Genomic DNA, 19,839 nt, shown 5'->3' on the forward strand with positions numbered 1-19,839 from the left:
ATCTCACACGGTCATCATTTCTCTATCCCAGGTCTCATTGAAATCTTTTCCTAATTTTGCCCCCACCTCGTAGCAAGGCTGCAATCAATGATAGAAGCAACAACCAGCTTTCACCCACACTCTCTAAAGAGGCAATTCCAAAATACAGTTTGGTTGAAATAGTGGAGCCTGACATTTTAGGAACTCTACATCTGATATAGGATTTGTCTGAACTGGGAACTCTACCCTGCTAGCCAAACTCAATTTTGCTGTGAATGGTCTGTGGACTGGATACTGTTTTGTAAACCAAAACCTAACCAGAATGTCAGGTTGCTGATACCAGTCTCAATGCAGATCATCTTTTCCCATGTGAATTTGAAACTGTTCCCAATAACTTACATTTAAGACTGTTAGTATTTTTTCATTCATGATTTTATCAATCTTTCCTGTTTTGATGTGAATTTTCACAGGGGAGCAGAAACACTTTTACCCAAACTGAGCGTATAACACTTAGAAACGTAAGTACCATTGTTAAAACTGTCTCAACTTTTGTATGTAGCTGGAGACAAAAACAGATCCACCGGACTTCAATTCTACAACAGTTTAAATAAAACCAGCACAGCCCTCTTAGCTTTCTAAGCTGGTAACCAGAGAGAAATATATTTATGGATGCAATAGCAGCCAGAGGTTAAACTTTGAACATGAGTGACATTGTATGTGTTCTAGACATTACAACTTCTGCATTCTGCCAATAGTTAGCACATTAAAGCTATTCAGAATAAAGTAATGGAGTGATATTGTATATTTCATGTCTCTAATTAAAACTGTATTTTCCGGTCACCAATGGTAGGAGAATTAATGGTTTACTCCAAATGCCCTTGCTAGAATATGCTCAAAACTTCTCATTGGCCACCAAGTACAGCCACCAGCCCCAGCCATGGTTGCTCAAAGAAATGGGATGGAGACAGACTCAGTAATAATGCACAGTAGGGGTGTTGGATCTAAACAAAGAGGTATTGGAATATTGCACTTTAAACTCTTAGCATGTTTATTGCTCTGAATAGTCATCAGCCTATAATATCTTTTTGCCACCTATTTCATGATTTCTTTTTTACCATGACATCTCACAGAGATGATACTTTACTAGGAAAAGTTATATTTTTGGTTATTGTCTTTCAAGATCACATGCGTCTTCCAACAAGCTGTACATGTCAAGGGGAAATTTCAAGCAGTTTAGGAAACAATCCACAATTTAACTCTCCTTCAAGTGCTGGACATCTTTGCTGGTGTCATTTCCAGAACAGCTCAATACTTTTTAAAATTGATTTTCTGTAATGATTTCTGACTTTCGTACTAACCAGATCCCAATTCCATTTCAGACAAGGATGTTAGCAAACAAGTCTCAATGACTCAATTTCTGAAAAGGTGTCAGAAAATATGTCCCCAGTAATTTAATTAAAGGTAAACTTGGAATACCTGGATCGATTTTGAAATCTCCAATAGACTGCATTGCACTCGGAGCACAGAACAGCGTTGAATGGTAAAAGTTCTATTCTTCAAAAATAGGCAAGGGGGGCAAAAAGATGCCCCACCTGCTGCTTCCTATGACAGAGTTTGTACAGGTCTCCTGGTCCGGTGACCAGTGTGTATAGATAACAAAAACTGAAGACTGGAATGCAGCCTTTAACAGATGATTAAAGCTTTTATTCCAAGATTCCAGATTGTTCTTTTCTATCTCGGTAGATAGACAAGCACAGAATGCAAGCTTATACCGATGGTTAGAGCCTGCATTCCCCACTTTATGATTGTCTGGAGAGAAAAAAGATGTTCTAAATAAGGTGTATAAGTGTCAATACTAACTATGCAACAACCTAGAAAGACTGAACAACCCATTGCCTCGGTTTGGGCAGATTTGGCTCTGCTACCTCTCCTGCTCGCCATCCAGCTCGTTCTAACTGCCAAGCATGTGTGTTCCTTTTATATTCACCTGAGTACTTAACAGGCTGCAGGTGGGCATAGTTCAAATTAATTGCCTGACCCTCGTTAGTGGTCAAGTCCATGGGGGAAGTTGATGTGACTTGATCTGCATCTTCCTCGTCCCAGTACCATAGTGGTGTTTTTCATAGGAAGTCTGCACTCCTCTTGATCTCCTCTTCGTGCCAGTATTTCCAGGGGAGTTACAGGTTTAAGGCAATAAGACTGAGAATAGCCCATAAAGGCGAGGGGAGGGGAGGACAGGTCACTATCAGAATGGGGAATACCAAGTCTCACCCTCAGGTACCCTCTTTAAAATCCCCAAGAGAGTGGTGTGCCGCCAACGATCTCTGCCTTAATGCCAGTAAGACTGAGATTCTCCTCATCGGCACACCCACTCCCTCCTTTCTTGTCACTCTCTGGCTGGCCTCTCTTGGCCCCCTTCCTGCTCCCACACGTGAGGCTAAAAATCTTGGTGTCATCTTCGACTCCACGCTCTCCTTCTCTCCTCACATCTCTGACGTCTCTAAGAAGTCACACTACCAGCTGCACCTCCTCAGAGGTATTCTTCCGTTCCTCTCCTTCCCCCAGAAGCTCACTGCCTCTAGAGCTCTGGTTCTCCCTAGGCTGGACTATTGCAACAGCCTCTTTCTAAATCTGCCTGCTTCTACTCTCTGCCCTCTGCAACTCAACCAGAACAGGACTGCGAGACTTGTCCTTGACCTCAAGCCCAGGGATCGGACCTCTCCAGTACTGAAATCCCTGCACTGGCTCCCAGTGGCTGCGAGGATTAAGTTCAAAACCCTTTGCATTGTCCACAAGGCCTTCTGAGGCCTGGGGCCTCAATACCTTCAATTCTCTCTTCCTAAATATCTTCCTTCTCAAGCTCTCAGCTCACCCTCCTCCAACTCCCTCAGGGTCAGTCGCTTCCCCAAGCAACGTGTTGGTGGTAGATCTCTTTCTTCGGCTGGGGCCGCCCTCTGGAACAGCCTCCCTGCTTCCCTGAAACTTCCGGTTCCAGAAGCACCTCAACACCTTTCTCTTTGCTTCTGCTTTCTCTCCTGCTCTTCCCTGCTGATTTGCCTGCTGCAACTGAAACGGCACTGGTTAACTGGCCACCCTCTGATCACGGGCCTAGGTCCCCTCCCCCGCCAGTAGCACATGTGCACTGCCTTCCTGGCAACCCCTGCACTTGGGGAGTGTCCTCTGTATCCCTACAGTCCAACTACCAGCACCTGACTCTGGATGTCTGCACTTACCCTTGCACTTGCGGCCAGCTGGCCGTACTTTTACTTAGTTATTTATGCTTGTTATTATTCTTTGTTATTTATTCTTGTTGTTTATTCTATTTATCCCATTTACTGCACTGTCCCCCACCCCCCGCACTTACCCTATCCCCCTGCCCATGCACTTGCGCGATCTGAATGACACCTGGCCTAGTAGGATCGTTATCTCGTCTTCCCTCGTTCCCCTCCCTTGCCTCGTCACGCCTTGAAACACTTGTGTATAGGCGCGTTATAAATGCAATATCATATCAAGGACCCTCCACTCAGGCAGTCTGCCCCCAGGGTCGGGATCCAAAAGTGATGACCCTTCCCTAGCCACCTGAACAGAGGATCCTAGGGGACTACTGGTGAGAATGCTCTCAGGTTTCTCACAGTACACAGTACCCATTAACAACAATAACATACAACTCTGGGTTGAGAGTATCCAGTCTGTAGTAGTGGCCAGCTATACTATTTATAGGGCTCGGAGGATATGACAAACGGGTATGACGACACGGATACCAAAAATGTATGTTTCTACGCAACTCCAGCAGATACTTTCCAAAATGAAGACTATGAACCAGCACACACAGGAAATCCAAGGAACTGTCCAAGACATAGTTAAAGAACTGAAGAATATCAACAAGCGACTACATGCACAGGCAAAGCACACCAGAGACAACGAAAGTCATAAGTGCACTGGAAGACAATCAAGACACTGTATTGATCGATATGGATGCCCTCATAAGGGAGGTACAAAGGCTGCGAGCAAAGATCGAGGAACAGGGAAATCGCTCCGGACGGAATAACATATGCCTGGTGGGGGTTCCAGAGTCCATAGAAGGTACCGACATGGAAGGCTTTTCTGTATGATCTTTTTCAAGACAAGCTTCTTCTGGTAGACTCCATGTCGTACACCATAGAAAGAGCATACAGAGCCCCGGTGTCGAAGCCCAATGCTGGAGACCAACCGTGGGCTACTAAATTTTCAGCATAGAGTGGCGATTGTCAAAGAATTTTGTTTGGCCGGTACCTTCCAAATAGAGGGCTCTACAATATGCATATTTAAGGACTTTTCGATTGAGGTGTCGAAGCAGAGGAGGGGCTTTAATCTGTTGTTCGAATCCTTGACCACAGACACTACATCAGATTCCGAGCCATCTTCTCAATTCACATGGATAAGCAATAGCAAGCATTTGATGAAATGGTAGAGGCCTGGCGAATTCTGAAATCTCATGATCTAGTAACTTCCGACCATATACCGGAGGAGACTGCCAGATCGAATACGGCCCAGAAGAATGTACGGCCACAACAGGACTCTCCCAATCGGCAGTGCTGGACAAAAAGCAGGAAGGCGACCCAAAGGCTTTGGACGTAAGCAAGACAAGCGCTCGAAGAACTGACTGTTGCTGCCATTGTGTTGAATCTACTTTTTTGAATCAGGACACGGATGGGCCCAACCGTTAGAGGAGGAGGACACCCCTCTGGACTGACCGTGGATACTCTATGATGGGGAGCTATCCAATGCATGTCACACTGAACCCATTGCCTTCATTGGTGGTATAGTATTTACTATTAAAGGGGATAGACTACTGCATAATGTTTGAGCTTGTCACCTGGGGCTTGATAGACAAGAATTAAGCAATTGGAACATCTCATTAGGAACGAAATAAACGTGAAACTCCATGCAACAACTCTGACCAAATGTTACAGAGCACAGAGAATACCTAGAGGTTCTCTGTATGCCTATGCATCCCACCCTATGTAAAGAAAATAAAGAATTTGTTAGGAAGTGGGAAAACATCCTGAACAAATGTTCCTTAGACTTGATACTGCTGACCATCCAGGAACTTTCCAATGAATTCAATCTCATTTCGAAAGAGATAGAAGATATTGAAACCGAACATGTTCAATCACTGAGTACAGAAGAGATTAGCAAAACTATAGAGGATATCAACAGCAAGTTTGAGAGTTACAAATCAGAATTAAAAAACATAAAAATACATATATTCAAATGAGACACATATGACTACCATAACAAGATCTATACTTCGATGGACAAGTATGGGAATCAAGGACAACAGTTTCATTGCTGGAGTCCCACAGATCATTCTAGCTCTGATTCGGATATAAACACAAGCACTACTACTGGAGGGACACCCAGACAACCTACTGCAGGACTACAGACGGTAACATCAGGGAAAAGCGCAGGGAAAAAACCTGATGAAAGAACAATCTCACCTTTGAGATAACCTTTTTTTAGGACAGGACTCGAGAAGAAAAGGACCAGGAGGGGGAGAAGGAAGAGGGGCAACACAGAGAGCGCAGAAAAGCTATCAAAGCTGGAGAACCTAGCGGTGAAGCTTTCAGACAGGAATCTTAATCACATGGAAACACATTTTACAAAAGGGTTTAAACTTCATCCCCGCATATGGGACCAACTTTTTTGACACAAAGAAAGTTTCCATAGGTCATGGGGAGTGGAGGTGTATAAACTGCAAACATCAATGGTAAGCAATATGTCTTTTTTTTCAATACATATGTTGTTGAGTCTGTTGAGAAAGTCTGTGGTATCCTTGATGTAGGTGGGATATCTCTGAATGATTAGTTGCAGTATGGTGTCGATCTATATTCCCAATGGTTGTAAGACTCCATTTGTTGCTGCCACTATAGGACGTTCCCGCTGGTTTCATGAAAGTTTTATGAATCTTGGGAAGTAGACCGAAGTGTGGTGTTTTAGGATAACACTGTCAGAAATGCTTGAGTCTGGTCATTGATACATTCATGACTTTCAGTCATATATAGGATAGTTTTCAAGTGTTCCATGATGTCTTTAGTCAGGTTGTTTGGTAAGATACTATATATCGTTCAATTGTCTAGCACATTTTTGTTCATATTCTTTGGCATTCATAATGACTAATGCTCCTCCTTTATCCGCAGGGCGGATCACAATCTGGTCATCTTCATATACATTTCTGATGGTAGATGGATCACTCTTGCTCAGGTTCTTATGCTTTGGAAACTGATTTTCTTTTTTTTTTCATTTTCAAACAATCAACAGCAAATGAACTTACCCCTCCTCCTCCCCCCTCCCTCTTCCGCCAGAGGCTTCTCTTGGAGTCATCTAAACATCTCATGCCTTAAATAGGTCCAAAATCCTTATGTTGTGCGGGCACCACTGCACCATGTAGTCAGATTGGAGGTATTCCAGCACGACACCACAGTCTTTTTCAAAACTGTCATTCCCACCCCTCAGGGAGTATGAAAGTTTTTCCATCGTAATCAGCATCCAAACCCTTTGCAACCAACTGAAAATCAGAGGGGGGTTTGGGCTCTTCCAGCTCTGAGCTATGGCCGCCCAAGCTGCTACCAACAGGCCCATAAAACATCTCCAATTTGCTTTGACAAGTACCATGGCTGCTGTGTCCTTAAAACCACACAACCACACTCTTTCCCCCATAGGCACAGCCTTCGGAAAAATCCTCTGAAGTTGTGCCTTTAGATCCCTCCAAAAGCCTTGCAACTTTTTACAATCCCACCAAACATGCTTCCATGTTCCCACTCCTCCACAATCCCTCCAGCATTGGTTGGACACCCGAGATAACATTACATGAAGTCTTTCTGGGGTTAGGTGCCACTGCGTCATCACTTTGACCCACAGTTCCCTCATCTGCACTGAGCGAGTCAGCCTCGGAATATCACCCCACAGAACTTCCCAGTGTTCTCTGCGAATGGGCTCTCCCAGGGTCTTTTCCCATTTTCTCATATATGACCAGCTAACCCTTTCATCGTGCCCAACAATTAACCTGTAGAGAGCAGACACCAGTTCCCTTGTGCCCGGATTGGTTATTGCAAAGATCTCAAAGCGAGAAAGCTCCCGAGTAGCCACCTGTTTTATCAGGGGGAGTATTCAGCCAGTGTTTTAGTTGCTTATATCTGAAACTATCTGCCTTTTTAATCTTCAATGTCTCCACACACTTCTCAAAGGGCAGGACCTCTGTTCCCTCCATCTTTTCCCCTATTTTCGAACACCCAGCCAGTTCCCAGTCTCTGTATGCGCCCTTCTCCATTCCCGGGTGGAAATGTGGATTCCCAAACATGGGGGTAAAGGCACCCGGCACCGTTGACAAAACACCACATTTCGTCAATTCATCCCACACTCCAAGGGAGCTTTCATTACCACACTCAGTCCTAGGTTAACGTGCCTATGCCGTTTGTCCTTCCACAAGAGTTCCTGCAGGGGCGTTCTTGCTACAGCCCTGTCCTGTACAGCCCACACCTTCTGCTGCGCCTCCCCCAACCACTCTTTGAGCACCCACAGCTGCGCCGCCTGGTAGTACTTAAAAAAGTGCGGGAGGGCCAACCCTCCTTTTTCCACTGGGGCCGTTAACAAAGCCCTCGAGATCCTAGGGGACTTCTTCCTCCATATGAATGAGGTGGTAGCTTTGGCCAGGGCCTTGAAAAAGGAACCAGGGATTTTTATCGGGAGGCTTGGAAATAATATAATAGCTTCGGCAACATGGACATTTTAATCACAGCCACCCGCCCCAACCACGAAATCACCAGCGATTCCCACCGTTCAAGGTCCCTCTTAATTTCCCCAAGGAGCTCTGGGAAATTCGCCCCGTACATGCAGTCCACCCCCTTCGTCAAAGAGATGCCCAAATATTTTATGCCGTTGTCCGCACAGCTCAACCCCAGTGTCTCCACTACTCTCTTCACCTCCCCCATGTCCCCCGCCAACTGGAGAGCCTCTGATATCCTCCTATTTATTTTTAGACCCGCTAGTGCCCCATACTCTTCTAATTCCTTAATCACCATCTGGAGAGTGCGGGCCGGGTCCCCCATGATCAGTAACAGATCATCAGCATAAGCGACCACTTTATGCTGCCTCCCTGCCATCTCTATCCCCTCTATCGCACTCGACTCCCGTATCCTTGTTAACAGCGGCTCTAGGGAGATGGCGAACAACAGCGGCGACAGGGGGCATCCCTGTTTGGTGCCTCGGGAGAGTTCTACCCTGTCCGTGATCTCCCCATTGACAGTTATCCTGACCAAAGGAGTATTATAGCATGTTTTAACCATCTTGAGGAAGTTGTCTCCGAATCCTATTCGCTCTAATGTTTTAAATAGCATTGACCATTCCACCCGGTTGAATGCCTTTTCGGCATCGAACGCCAGGAGAGTCGCTGGGATGCCATGTATACCCACTTTCTCCACCAAGTGCACCATACGCCTCAGGTTGTCATGAGTCTGCCTGCCCGGGATGAAACCCGATTGATCCTCATGGATCAATTCGGGAAGCAATGGAGATAGTCTAAGGGCAAGAATTTTAGTATAAATTTTAGCATCCTGATTTATCAGGGCTATTGGACGGTATAAGCTTGCAGAGGTTGGGTCCTTGCCTGCTTTATGAAAGACAACAACCTTTGCCTCGTTCATGGTCGGAGAAACATTACCCTCTTCTCTAAAGGAGTTATATAATTTGGTTAGGAAAGGAATCAAATCCTCTGCGTATTTCTTATAGAAGGTCGCAGTGAAGCCATCGGGCCCCGGGGACTTGCCCGTCTGAAGACTCTTAATTGCTTGGTGCACCTCCTCCTCCCTCATGTCGCCATCCAACAAGTCCCTATCTCTTTCGGATATTCGTGGCAGTGGGAGAGGATCTAGGTAGCTGTCCTGATCGTCCCCATTCGGCCATTCAGTGGAGTACAGATCTTTATAAAGCAGCGGACCCCTGACGAGGTAAGGAGTCTCCCGACACCCACCTCTCCCAAGAAGGTAACTTTAATTTAAAAATAATGAAATGGCGCTTAAAAGCACCATCCATTGCACACTCGGCGTGTGGTTTGTCTCCCCGGGGCTGGCCGCTTCCTGCTTCCCCTTATGCCCGCCTCCCTGTCCTGATTGGCTCATCAAAAAAAAAAAAAAAAAACACAGGCTGTAGCCAGGCCTGGCGCGAGCAGCATTCCGCCACTAGCAGCGGACCCCTGACAAGGTAAGGAGTCTCCCGACCCCCACCTCTCCCAAGAAGGCAACTTTAATTTAAAAATAATGAAATGGCGCTTAAAAGCACCATCCATTGCGCACTCGGCACATGGTTTGTCTCCCTGGGGCTGGCCGCTTCCTGCTTCCCCTTATGCCCACCTCCCTACCCGCCGGATTGGTCCAAACACCCCATATCAAGAAGATTCCAGGGCAGCCCTTTGCCAGGCAGCCCTCGCGGCGAAGGACCACGAGGCAAAGGGCGGCTCCTACAAAGGCGGCTCCAAGATGTGTCTGCAGGTGTCCGCAGGGGAAGCCAGTGAAGCCAGCAGTCAACAGACACAAACAAAAACTGCGAGTGTGGCATGGGTGGGGAGTAGAGCAATCACTCTACTCCAGAAAACCACTGCCACTTTATCTTACCTGCCAATAACATAGCGTGCCATGATTTTAGCATTTCCACACTTCACTAGAATTGTGAACACTAGCCTGCGTCGCATCTAGATAGCATTGTGAATATTAGACTGCGTCGCATCTAGATAGAATTGTGAACATTAGAGACTGCGTCGCGTCTAGATAGAACTGTGAATGCTAGCATGTCCACACTTGGATAGAACTGTAAATGTTGGTATGTCCACGCCTGGATAGAATGGGAACATTAGCCTGCATTGCAGGATTGAAGGATAGCATGCCCGCACCTAGATGAAACTCGATTGTTAGCATGTGCCACACTTAGAACTGTGAACACCAGCCTGCGCTGCTCCTAGACAAGATTGTGAATGCTAGCATGCCCACACCTAGATAGAACTGTGGTCATTGGCCTGCGCCGCATCTAGATAGGACTGTGAAAGGCCAACAAGTACCACACTTAGAGAAAACTGCAAATATTAGCATGCTAAAGGTCAGGTAACCCAGTAACCAAAATAAGCTCAAACCCTCTGCATACTTATCTCACTCAAAATTTCACACAACCACATCTCGCACCACAAGCCGCACGCACTTCACAACACTGCAACAACACATAAGCCGGAGCAGCAGCACACGCGGACTGACACTGATCCAATACCTGCACCAAAGCTCAGTATCTGGTGTATACCGAGCTGAAGCTGCCAACAGAACACCACTCCTCTCACTATCCTACTCCCTCTTCACCTTACTAACCCATCCCACCTTATCGTTTACAGATCCGCCAGAGCGCCTGGGAACCAATTCCGTTGGTGACAGTGCGCGGAACAAATACCTTTAACATTTAACATAAAAGGCTCTGAACTCCTCTCCTATTTCAGTGGTAGTGGAGAGCCTTTCCTCTTGTTTATTAAATTATGCCTTGATCAACCCCTTCTGTTGCTGTGCCCGTAACTGTCTCGCAAGCAATTTATCCGCTTTATTGGCTTCAGCGTAGTACCAGTGTCTGAGGCGGAGAAGACTAATTTCCTCTTTTTTCGTGCGCAAGACATCCAACTGACCCTGCACATGCCTCATGGCCCTCCTCAAAGAAAGTGTCGGTTTTTTCGCACATTCCCTTTGTATATCCGTTAATTTTACTTCCAACTCTCTTTCCCAGGCCTGCCTTTGCTTGGCTTTATCCGCTCTTTTTGCAATAAATTGCCCCCTTAGGACCGCCTTCAGGGTATCCCATACCACTCCCAGTTTTACCTCACCCGTATCATTGATAGCAACAAACTCCTGTATTTCCCCCCTGATTTCTTCTCGCAGTATCGGGTCCTGTAGAACCTCTTGCAGGAGCCTCCATCTCCAGAGTCCCGATTGCCTGTGTGACAATTTCACCTCCAACATCAAGGGGGCATGGTCAGAGATCGATATCGGCCCAATTTCTATGTTCGAGATCCTCCCCAACAGTAATCTATTCGTGACATTGAGTCATAGACATGCGAATAGTGGGTGAAGCCACTCTGTTGAGCCTTGCGCTCTCTCCACACATCTACCAGCGACAGATGACTCATTAGCTGTCGGAGTCGTTTCAAGGGCGCCCCTAGACCCAGACCGTCCCCCCGAACTCCTATCTATAGTCGAGTGCCACACCAAGTTTAAATCACCCCCCAGGATGATTTACCCCTCCGCATAACCCTCCAGTTTCCCAATTGTTTCCCTCACAAAACAGTCTTGCCCTGTGTTAGGGACAAATATAGTTGCCAACGTACAGCGGAGCCCGTCTAACGTTACCCTTACAAACAAGTACCTCCCCTCCTTATCCATTAGCGTTCCATGAAGGAGGATGTTCCGACTTTTACGAGCCGCTATCCGGACTCCTGCCTTTTTGTCCTGAGCGTTGGACTGCCCCAGCAGATCATACCCCTTTATGCTCAGTTTGTTTTTGTCCCGCAGCTTAATGTGGGTCTCTTGCAGAAAGATAATGTCTTCCCCCTCTCTTTTCAGAAGAACCTCTACTTTTTTCCATTTAACCTGGTGATTAAGCCCCCTGACGTTAAATGTCAATATTCGCATTTCACCCATGGGTCTAATGTCTTCAGGGGAGCCCAGCACCCGTTCCCAACCTACTCCGAGGACCCCTCTGGCAATACCCCCACCCTTCCCCCTTCCCTCCCCACACTTGACCCTCCCCAATGCTTATAAAGAGACCCCCCCTCTACCCCTTCCCTCCCGACCCACCAACTTCCCCCAAACAACTGCAACAAACCCAAAGAGAGACCAGGTGTCTAACATAGCAAGGGCGTTCTGCCCCTCGCCCCCGACCCTCGGCACACTCAGGTGTAACTGTGCGGGGGCTGCTAAACCCCACATGTACCTCTATTTTTGGGTTCCAGTTCAACTGCCCTCCTCCGGACCGCCCTCCAATGATCAGCGACAAGCCATTGCCAGCACAGAAGACCCAGTGAGTCCCATCCCCCCACTCGAAGGATCCTCCGATCTCTTCAGGGGATGGCATCTGGTACTGCCCTCCATTTTCCCCTTTTTTGCAATGCGTTCCTATTCTGCACCAATCGCTATCCGGACAGGTTTCTACGTCTGGCCTCTCTCTCCCGACGAAGATCCTCTTCATCGCACGCCTCTTAGAGCCCCATAAACTGAAGGCCCTCCTCACACGGTTGCACTATCTTCTGCTTGCCATTTCATGTGAAAAGAAGGCCAAAAGGGAAGGTCCACCTGTATCTAATATCTCTGGCGATCAATTCTTTAATCACTGGAGCCATTCTTCTTCTCTTCTGCAACGTGACCAAAGCAAGGTCCTGGAATAGTTGAATGACCCCTCCATTCATCCGGATGTGTTCAAGGTCTCGCGCCTTCCGCAGAATCTGTTCCTTTTGTTGGTAGGAAGTGAGGGCAACCAGCACATCTCTGGGCCGCTCCCCGGGCTCGCCTGTTCCTCTCGGGCCTACCCTGTGAACCCTGTCGATTCCCACTTCTTCCCCGTCAGCCCCCAGGATGTCCCTTAAGACCACCTGGACTGCGGTCTTAAGGTCCTTATCCAGTACTGACTCAACCATATTCTTGATCCTAATATTCAATCGCCAGGAACTGCTCTCCAGATCTTCACACTGCAGCTCTAAATTGTGAGTGAGGGTCGCAAGATGGTCTAGTACTTGCCCATTCTTGAGAGTGTCCTCCTCTATGCTTTGAACAGATCTCTCCAGTACGTCCGTCCGCTCTTCCAGTTTGGAGACGTCAGCTCTAATCTCTTGTAGCGCCTGCTTCATGTCTTCTCTTATGGAGCTGAATTGCTCCTGCACCATGGACATAAATGTCTCTTGTAGTTCCTTGAAGCAGGACTGGAGCTCCTCTTTCGAGGTGGAGGCCTGTGAAGGGCAGGACTGTTCCGCCTGGAGGCCCTCCGCTCCGGCCCCTTTCGGATGCATTACTGACTCCGATGCCCACATCTGACCCAAGTTCAAATCTTGCTTGGTAGCGGTGGATTGCACAATGGGTACACCACTTTTCCCCCGTGAGTTGGACATTTTATACAGGGGTCGGGAGGGAGCGCAACCCCCTGTGTTCCTTGTGCACAAATCCTTCCTTCCCCTCCGCCCAAGCCCCTTCCTGTGGTTCCATGTCCAATCACCCTGGGCCCGGCGTAGACTGAGCTCCAAAGCGCCACCAATGGGCTGGAGGGTGGGTATTCGCTGTCGCCAGTCGTAGGGAGGGAATTCACCAACCCTGTCTTCCAGCACTCAATTGAGGGACGAAATCCAGCTCCAGAAGGGGGGGAACACCACGGCTCCAGCCACTCTTCACTGGTCCCCTGCATGCACCTGGGGAACCCACTCCAGTCTCTCACTCTCAGCCACCCCTGCTGTGGCTATGTGGGGTTAGGCACCACCTTCCACTTCCTACCCAGGCCTGCGGCTGTATCCAGGGCGCTGCACCACTGCTCACGTTCCTAATCTGGAGGAGCGCCGTTCGCCTCCCGGAGTCTCCCAGATAGGTGCCCGCTCCTGCACCTTCAGCTCGCCCCTCCTGAGGCGCTGCCTGCTGGGCCACTGTCGCTGCTCCACTGACTGAACACGAACGGGGCAGGGCCCTCCGAACCTCCCCGCAGGCCGGCACCGACACCGCGGCGGCTGCACTAGTCGCAGAGGTCCGGCCCCCAGGCCAGTCAGGCCCAGTCCCCAGGCGATCGCTATTCCATATCACTCCCCCCATCGCGGGGAGGCTGCAGTGCCTGGCGGGGGACCTTTATTCTCCCTACGGTGCCGCAATCGGGGTCGAGTAAGTCCTCCACAGTGTTGGGGGATGTGCACCCCGTATGCCCGACTTCACTCTTCCCGAGGCTCTCCTTACTCGGGTCTCGGAGACGCCACACCGCTGCTCCCCCTTGTCTCCGGTGCAGGGGAGAGGCGACAGACGATCCGGGCTTGTCGCTGGCTTGATTGTACATCGTTAACCGGGCGGCCCGGCAGGTGAGAGAGCTGGACACGTCTCTACGCCGCAGCCGCCATCTTGAATCATGCTTTGGAAACTTTTAAGATGGCTTTTTTAACTCCTTCAATATAGTTTTGTTAAACACATCTATAGTGCCGTGTGGTAATGGAGGCAAATAGTTCAAGTGAAATCAACAGCCGGTGAATTGGGGGAGACCAATACAAAACCGGTCTGTGTTGAAGCCAAGGTTGCAAGCAGCAACATTATATGGCGAACGCTGGAACGAACATTGTTAAAACGCATGTGATAAGAGATGCAAGTGAAGTTGAACTGCCAATGAGTGATTGAACTTTAAAGTAAGCTACAATACCTATGACAGCGTGGTCCGGCACCTCGTGGGTGCTTAATCGAAGATCTCTGTAAGGTATGCAGCCGAGAAGTGACAAAAGTAGCTAAATTTGGTCTGAGCCTGGAGGACGGCGACCAATTGAAAGGGAACGAATAAATGTGAATCGAAGTGGTCCTGCGACGGGTCAAGCAAAATCCTGCACACAATCGAAAGTCTTTTGATGAAGTAAAGTAAGTTTGGAAAAGTACATGAATTTTGGTCCAAGCCTGCAGTGGTAGTCCCATTGAAGGTTTTGTGCAAAAGTTGGTCTGAGCCCGGCACAGGGGGACCCCGGGGTGAACTGTAAATCACCCGAGAAGTTGTATAAAAGAAAATCCTTGTATCTCTTGTAACATAACATCTGCCCGACATCTTTTAATCTACGTTTCTACCTTTGTCCGTTTGGTTGGGGTGTTTTGCCTCTGTATATTATGTGAAAGAATTCTCATTGCCGTTCCCTCTGAGTGTATATTGCTGGCATGTTAAACCGTAGAGCCTTGGTATCCATGCCATTCTCTTATCCTTGTTGCTGCAGGTCAAAACCTCCTGTGTACCTTAACCATCACCCACACCCTGCCCCCGTCCCACGATCAACCGCGGTCAATACTAATGTGAGGGGGTGAAATAATCCCTCAGGTGAACTCCAATGTCCCTGACGGTTACCTCACCCCATCCAGGCCCACTTGCAAATTCAAAAAATAAACATCCCCTTCGTTCTCTCCTCCTCCAAGTTCACTCGTTCTCCACCTCCCTTCTTTCCGTATCCTCCCCCCTCCGCCGGTGCCTGGCTTGTGTCAAAGTTTATGTCCCCCTTTTCATTCCGCCAACTCCCTTAGTTCAGACAGGGGTCCCCTAAGCTTCCCCACTTGCTTTCCCCCAGGAGTCATCCATTCCCATGGTCTATTCCCCTGTCGGGTACCAGTTCCTTGCATCCTCCTTGGCTCCTCTTCCTCCTCTCCTAGACTTCGAATCAAGAGGCCTTCTGAGCAAGTGGCGGCTCTTTGTTGCTTGCAATCCCAAGAGAAAAGAAGTCCGACTGGAATGTCCATTTATATGCGATGTTCTTGGTGGTCAGTGCCTTAGTTACCGGACCAATCGCCCTCATCTTCCGCAATGTGGACAAAGCAACGTCCTGAAACAGCTGTATTTGAGACCCGTTCACTGCTATGTCCGTTAAGCCCCTCGTTGCTAGAAGGATTCCTTCTTTCACTTCATATGATGCAAGGGCCACATCTGTCGTCCTGTCTGCCGAGCCGACCGCCTTGGACCCTCACTATGGATTCGGTCAATTTGTATGTTCTCAGGCTGGGTGTCTGTCAGCAGGCTCCCAAAGCATTGTTGCATCACAGATTTTAGGTTGGAGTTCAGGGTTGCTTTTGTAAGACCCTTGAGCCTGATGTTAGACCTATGAGACCGTTTCTCTAAATCCCCTGCTTGCAATTCCAAATTGTGAGTAGCCATAGCAATCTGCTCCAGGAGTTTTGTGTGAAATTTCTGATAGTCCCCGATCCGTATCTTCTCCTCCACTGCCCAGTGCATTCGTTTCTTCCCTAACCTCTTTCAGAGAGCCTTTCAGTTCCTCTTTCAGGCTCGTGATCTGGTCTTGAAATGTAGAGATCATCCTCTCTTCTAGGCCCTTGATGCAGTCTTTTAAGTCCTCTTTGGTGAGCGCACAGATCTTGGGGCCTCTCTCCGCCTGCCTGATGTTGCACTTCCCCAATCGTTAGGCTCTCCTCCTTATGTAGGCGCCAGCACAACTGCAATTTACCTCCTCATTGACCATGAGTCGTACCTGTTTGACTGGGGTCTGCTTTCCTTTGGTTCTTGGCATCTGAAGATGTACTTCGTTCTCCTTTAACTCCCCCGTGTCCTGGTCATGGCTTTGCAGCCTATCGTGCAGTCTCCGACTCTCTCCGGTATCCCTCCCTTGGACTGTCTTCATGGACATGTGTAAGGGCCCCAGCGACCATTCAAGGGTAGGTCGAGTGGAGACCCTTTCCCCCTGGGTACCCTTCCTGTCCCAATCTGTCTCCACTTCACCCCTGTTGGGCTTCGCGTTACTATGGGGTAGGGGGGCCTTATGTACAGCCGGTACACCCCAAACCATCTGAATTCTTGTGGTTCTAGTGTAGTGCTTCTTTTGATCTGCCCAGATTTCTTTATCTGCAACGGGCTGGGTATATCCTTATTGCGTGTTGACCAGGTTTTTAGAGGTCCCCCGTCGTGTGCGCTTTCTGCCAGGGGTTATGAGGTCGGTATCAATTGGGCCCAGTTGCGTTGGAAATGCACGTGTTTGCACCACCAAGGAGAGAATTGTATTGTGGGGAGAAGTGGAGTGTGTCCAGCGAACCCGGGGGCTGCACGTGAGTCTATACCCCCCAGCACCATGCTCTCACCTCGTCCAAGGTCTTTTCAATAAGTGGCGGGCCCTGCTTATGGTCCTACGCTGGGCATCATGCCAGTCTTTATCGAGGGCACCACTTTTGTGGGGAAAAGCGTGTGTGTTCCCGGTTTGTGCTCAGTTTTGTCGCTTGTTGGGGAGTCGATTATCCCCCAATCCCTTAGTCTTCTTCCGGATCCTCAACCTGTTGGAGGGCAGGGGGGGGGAGGGGACCCCTCCTCCCTTGCCAATGCAGTTTCACATTACCCCGTGGAGCATCTTAGTAACTCAGTGTGCAGGGAGGTTAGGGGGAAGCCAGCTCCATCCCCACAGCTGCAGCAAGTGCTGAATGGCAAGGCAACCGGTGTTCTCCCTGGTGGATCCCATCCACGTCAAGGAACAAAACTGATCCGTGTTATGATCTATTTGGTCCCACGTATGGCGTAGCTTTGCGTGTGCCGGTCTGGGCGGGCTCTCTAGGCCTCTGCAGATCTTTACTGGCTCAGTCTAGGACCCAAGTCCAGGGGGCTGGCCCTCCACCAAGCTTGCACTGATGCAGTGACCCCCACCCCTACTAGTATTTGCACGGGGAGGCAGCACTGCAGACCCCCATCCCTTACAGCTGAGGCAGGTTCCGTTCCTCTGGAACCCATTCACTCAAAGCAACGACCGTGTCCCGCCAACGGTCTGGGGGCAACCACAGCTATTTCATAGGCGTCCACGCTCCTCCTTCCCTGCAAGACGCGCTCCACGGCGGGGAAGACGAGTGATAATCTGCTCTTCCCTTTATTGGGCGAGGGAGGGGGGGTCACTGGTGAGCATGCTAGGATGTTTTTAATCCAAGTTTCTCAGCTTCCTTTGCTGCTTGTGTGGGCCTGAGACAGAGCAAGGGACGGCACAACCTCACTCCTCTGTGGCCATCTTGAAGTCTCTGTCAATTGTTTTGATGACATTTATTTGTAACACATGAAAATGTTTTTCACAAGTAGAGTGAGCACATGAAGACTTTAGGATGGACGTCCGGTCTTATATCCTAATTTCTCAATTTGTTGCTATACAGGAATCCCTCCGACGTGGGCCTACAGAGCAAACACATTTTCTGACAGTGTATTTTATGCATAGGCTGTGCTCAGAAAACAAAGTTTGATAAGATATAGGAGCACGAGTCATGAGATTTGAACGTATTATGTGTGAGCACTCACAATCTACCTGTCTCTTAATGTGATCTGTAATGTCATATATATCCCTTTGACTTACTTAGAATGACTTCCATGGTCAGTAGATATTTTGATCAATTTTAATTGAATGCGCTCAGTACGCATGGAGTTTATTTAATTTAGCAGAACATATTGGGAACATGTACTTAAAGGTGCACAGACCACACACATTAAGAACTACGGTTTCCAGGAGGCAGTGTGCACGCACCCGCAGTGTTGCTGCCTCTGGGACAATGAGCTTTTATAGAATAATCACTCCTGTTCCCAATGAGCAGGGCGCGTTCATCTGTAGCATTACAATAGTGCGAACTGCACCCATGTCATGGCGTCGGTACGCGATGACGTTCCTTTAAATGGGTGAGGGACCGCACGCGTCTGCTACCATGGTAACTGTTCCACAGCGAGAAGCAGACCCGTGGATCCCTCACTAAACAGCACTAAGAGAGACTGGCAGCTATCCTCCTGAACATAGCAGTTACATGCTGCATTTTAACAATTAGGTAAGAGGAAACACTTACACTACTATAAGAATCTTCCTAACATAGTTATACAGCAGAGTGGCAGCCACACACTGCTCTACATTACAATCTTGTATCTTACTTAATTTGCAGTGCATCTATTTACATAAGGGAAACCCATCAGCGCTTCCAGCCCAATTAAGGGATCACGCACATCTTGAACCTGGTTCAAGGTAAGAAGGAGAATCCGTAAAGTTTTACACTGAGAGCAGATTTGGGTTTTTGGAGTCACACTACATTTCAGTACTGAGAGCTTTTGTATATCTTGTTTTACTGGTATGCCTGCGGCTATGTACGGAATACGCTAGACAACAGAGCTATGCTCCTTGATCACTGTTCATTTCTTAAACCACATTTATAGGTAAGGGCATGCTGTGCTACATAACAGCATTAAAATATATATGTTATCTTGATTAGCTCTTTTTATTAACACAATCCCAAGTTACACTTCATTACGTTTCAGGTTTTTGCGATATTGGCACAGGTCAATATCCAGAGCTTTTTCCACCTAAAGACTTCATCTGTAAAGGTGGTCACTTTAGACTACCCATCACTTTCCCGTCCACTAACAGGTAGGACTGGGCAGATAATACCATGGAGTTTGAAAACGTATGACGCTGAGTTTATTAGCAAAACAGTGCTACAAGGGGTCATTCATTAATCTGTATGATGTCATGTATTTACAGAACCCGCCCTGAAGAAGAACATTATGTCCGAAATCCATCGGCAAGGGTCTCTGCAAATAGAGTATGAAAATTAAAAAGAAGATTGCAATCTTATGTACTATGAGAACCTCATATTTTTTCTATTCAATTGAGATTTTAATGCTCCAGGTCTAGTGATTGCTTCACTATACAGTCTGGACCTGATTCACAGAACATTTTCCTATGGGATTGTGCCATTATAAAACGCATCTGTGAAACAGTCCCTCTCTGTTCCAATCTTCATAGAACCCTCCCATGAACATACATACTGTGACAAATCAACTCCCAGGGTAACAGTGGACCAGGGATGAATATATGTTTCTAAACCATCAGTCAACCCCACACCTCTTATACACCAGAAGGGATGCGAACATATTGAAAGACAAGCAAATTATAAACCTCCTTTTCCAATTTTGGTAACGTGGACAGAACGGCATGCCCATCTGCAAAAGGTTGAGGATCGTTGGTTAGTTGCAAGACAGCAAAAATACAATACCCAGTGATAAAATGGACTGGCCAGTCAAGGTTGTATCAAAAATATCTACTTTATTTATATCACAATAGAAAGTTTTAGCAACACTACGAAATAC

The 19,839-nt window shown here is 47.9% G+C and overlaps 1 protein-coding gene across 18 annotated transcripts in view; it reads right to left on the reverse strand.

Moving 5' to 3' along the window:
• Window positions 1–19,839, reverse strand: part of SGSM3 (small G protein signaling modulator 3) — a 685,370-nt gene that overhangs the window by 324,633 nt on the left and 340,898 nt on the right. The window lies entirely within an intron of this gene.

Source organism: Ambystoma mexicanum, chromosome 3q (genome assembly GCF_040938575.1).
Source record: "Ambystoma mexicanum isolate Mex_15411 chromosome 3q, UKY_AmexF1_1, whole genome shotgun sequence".
Lineage (NCBI taxonomy): Eukaryota > Metazoa > Chordata > Amphibia > Caudata > Ambystomatidae > Ambystoma > Ambystoma mexicanum.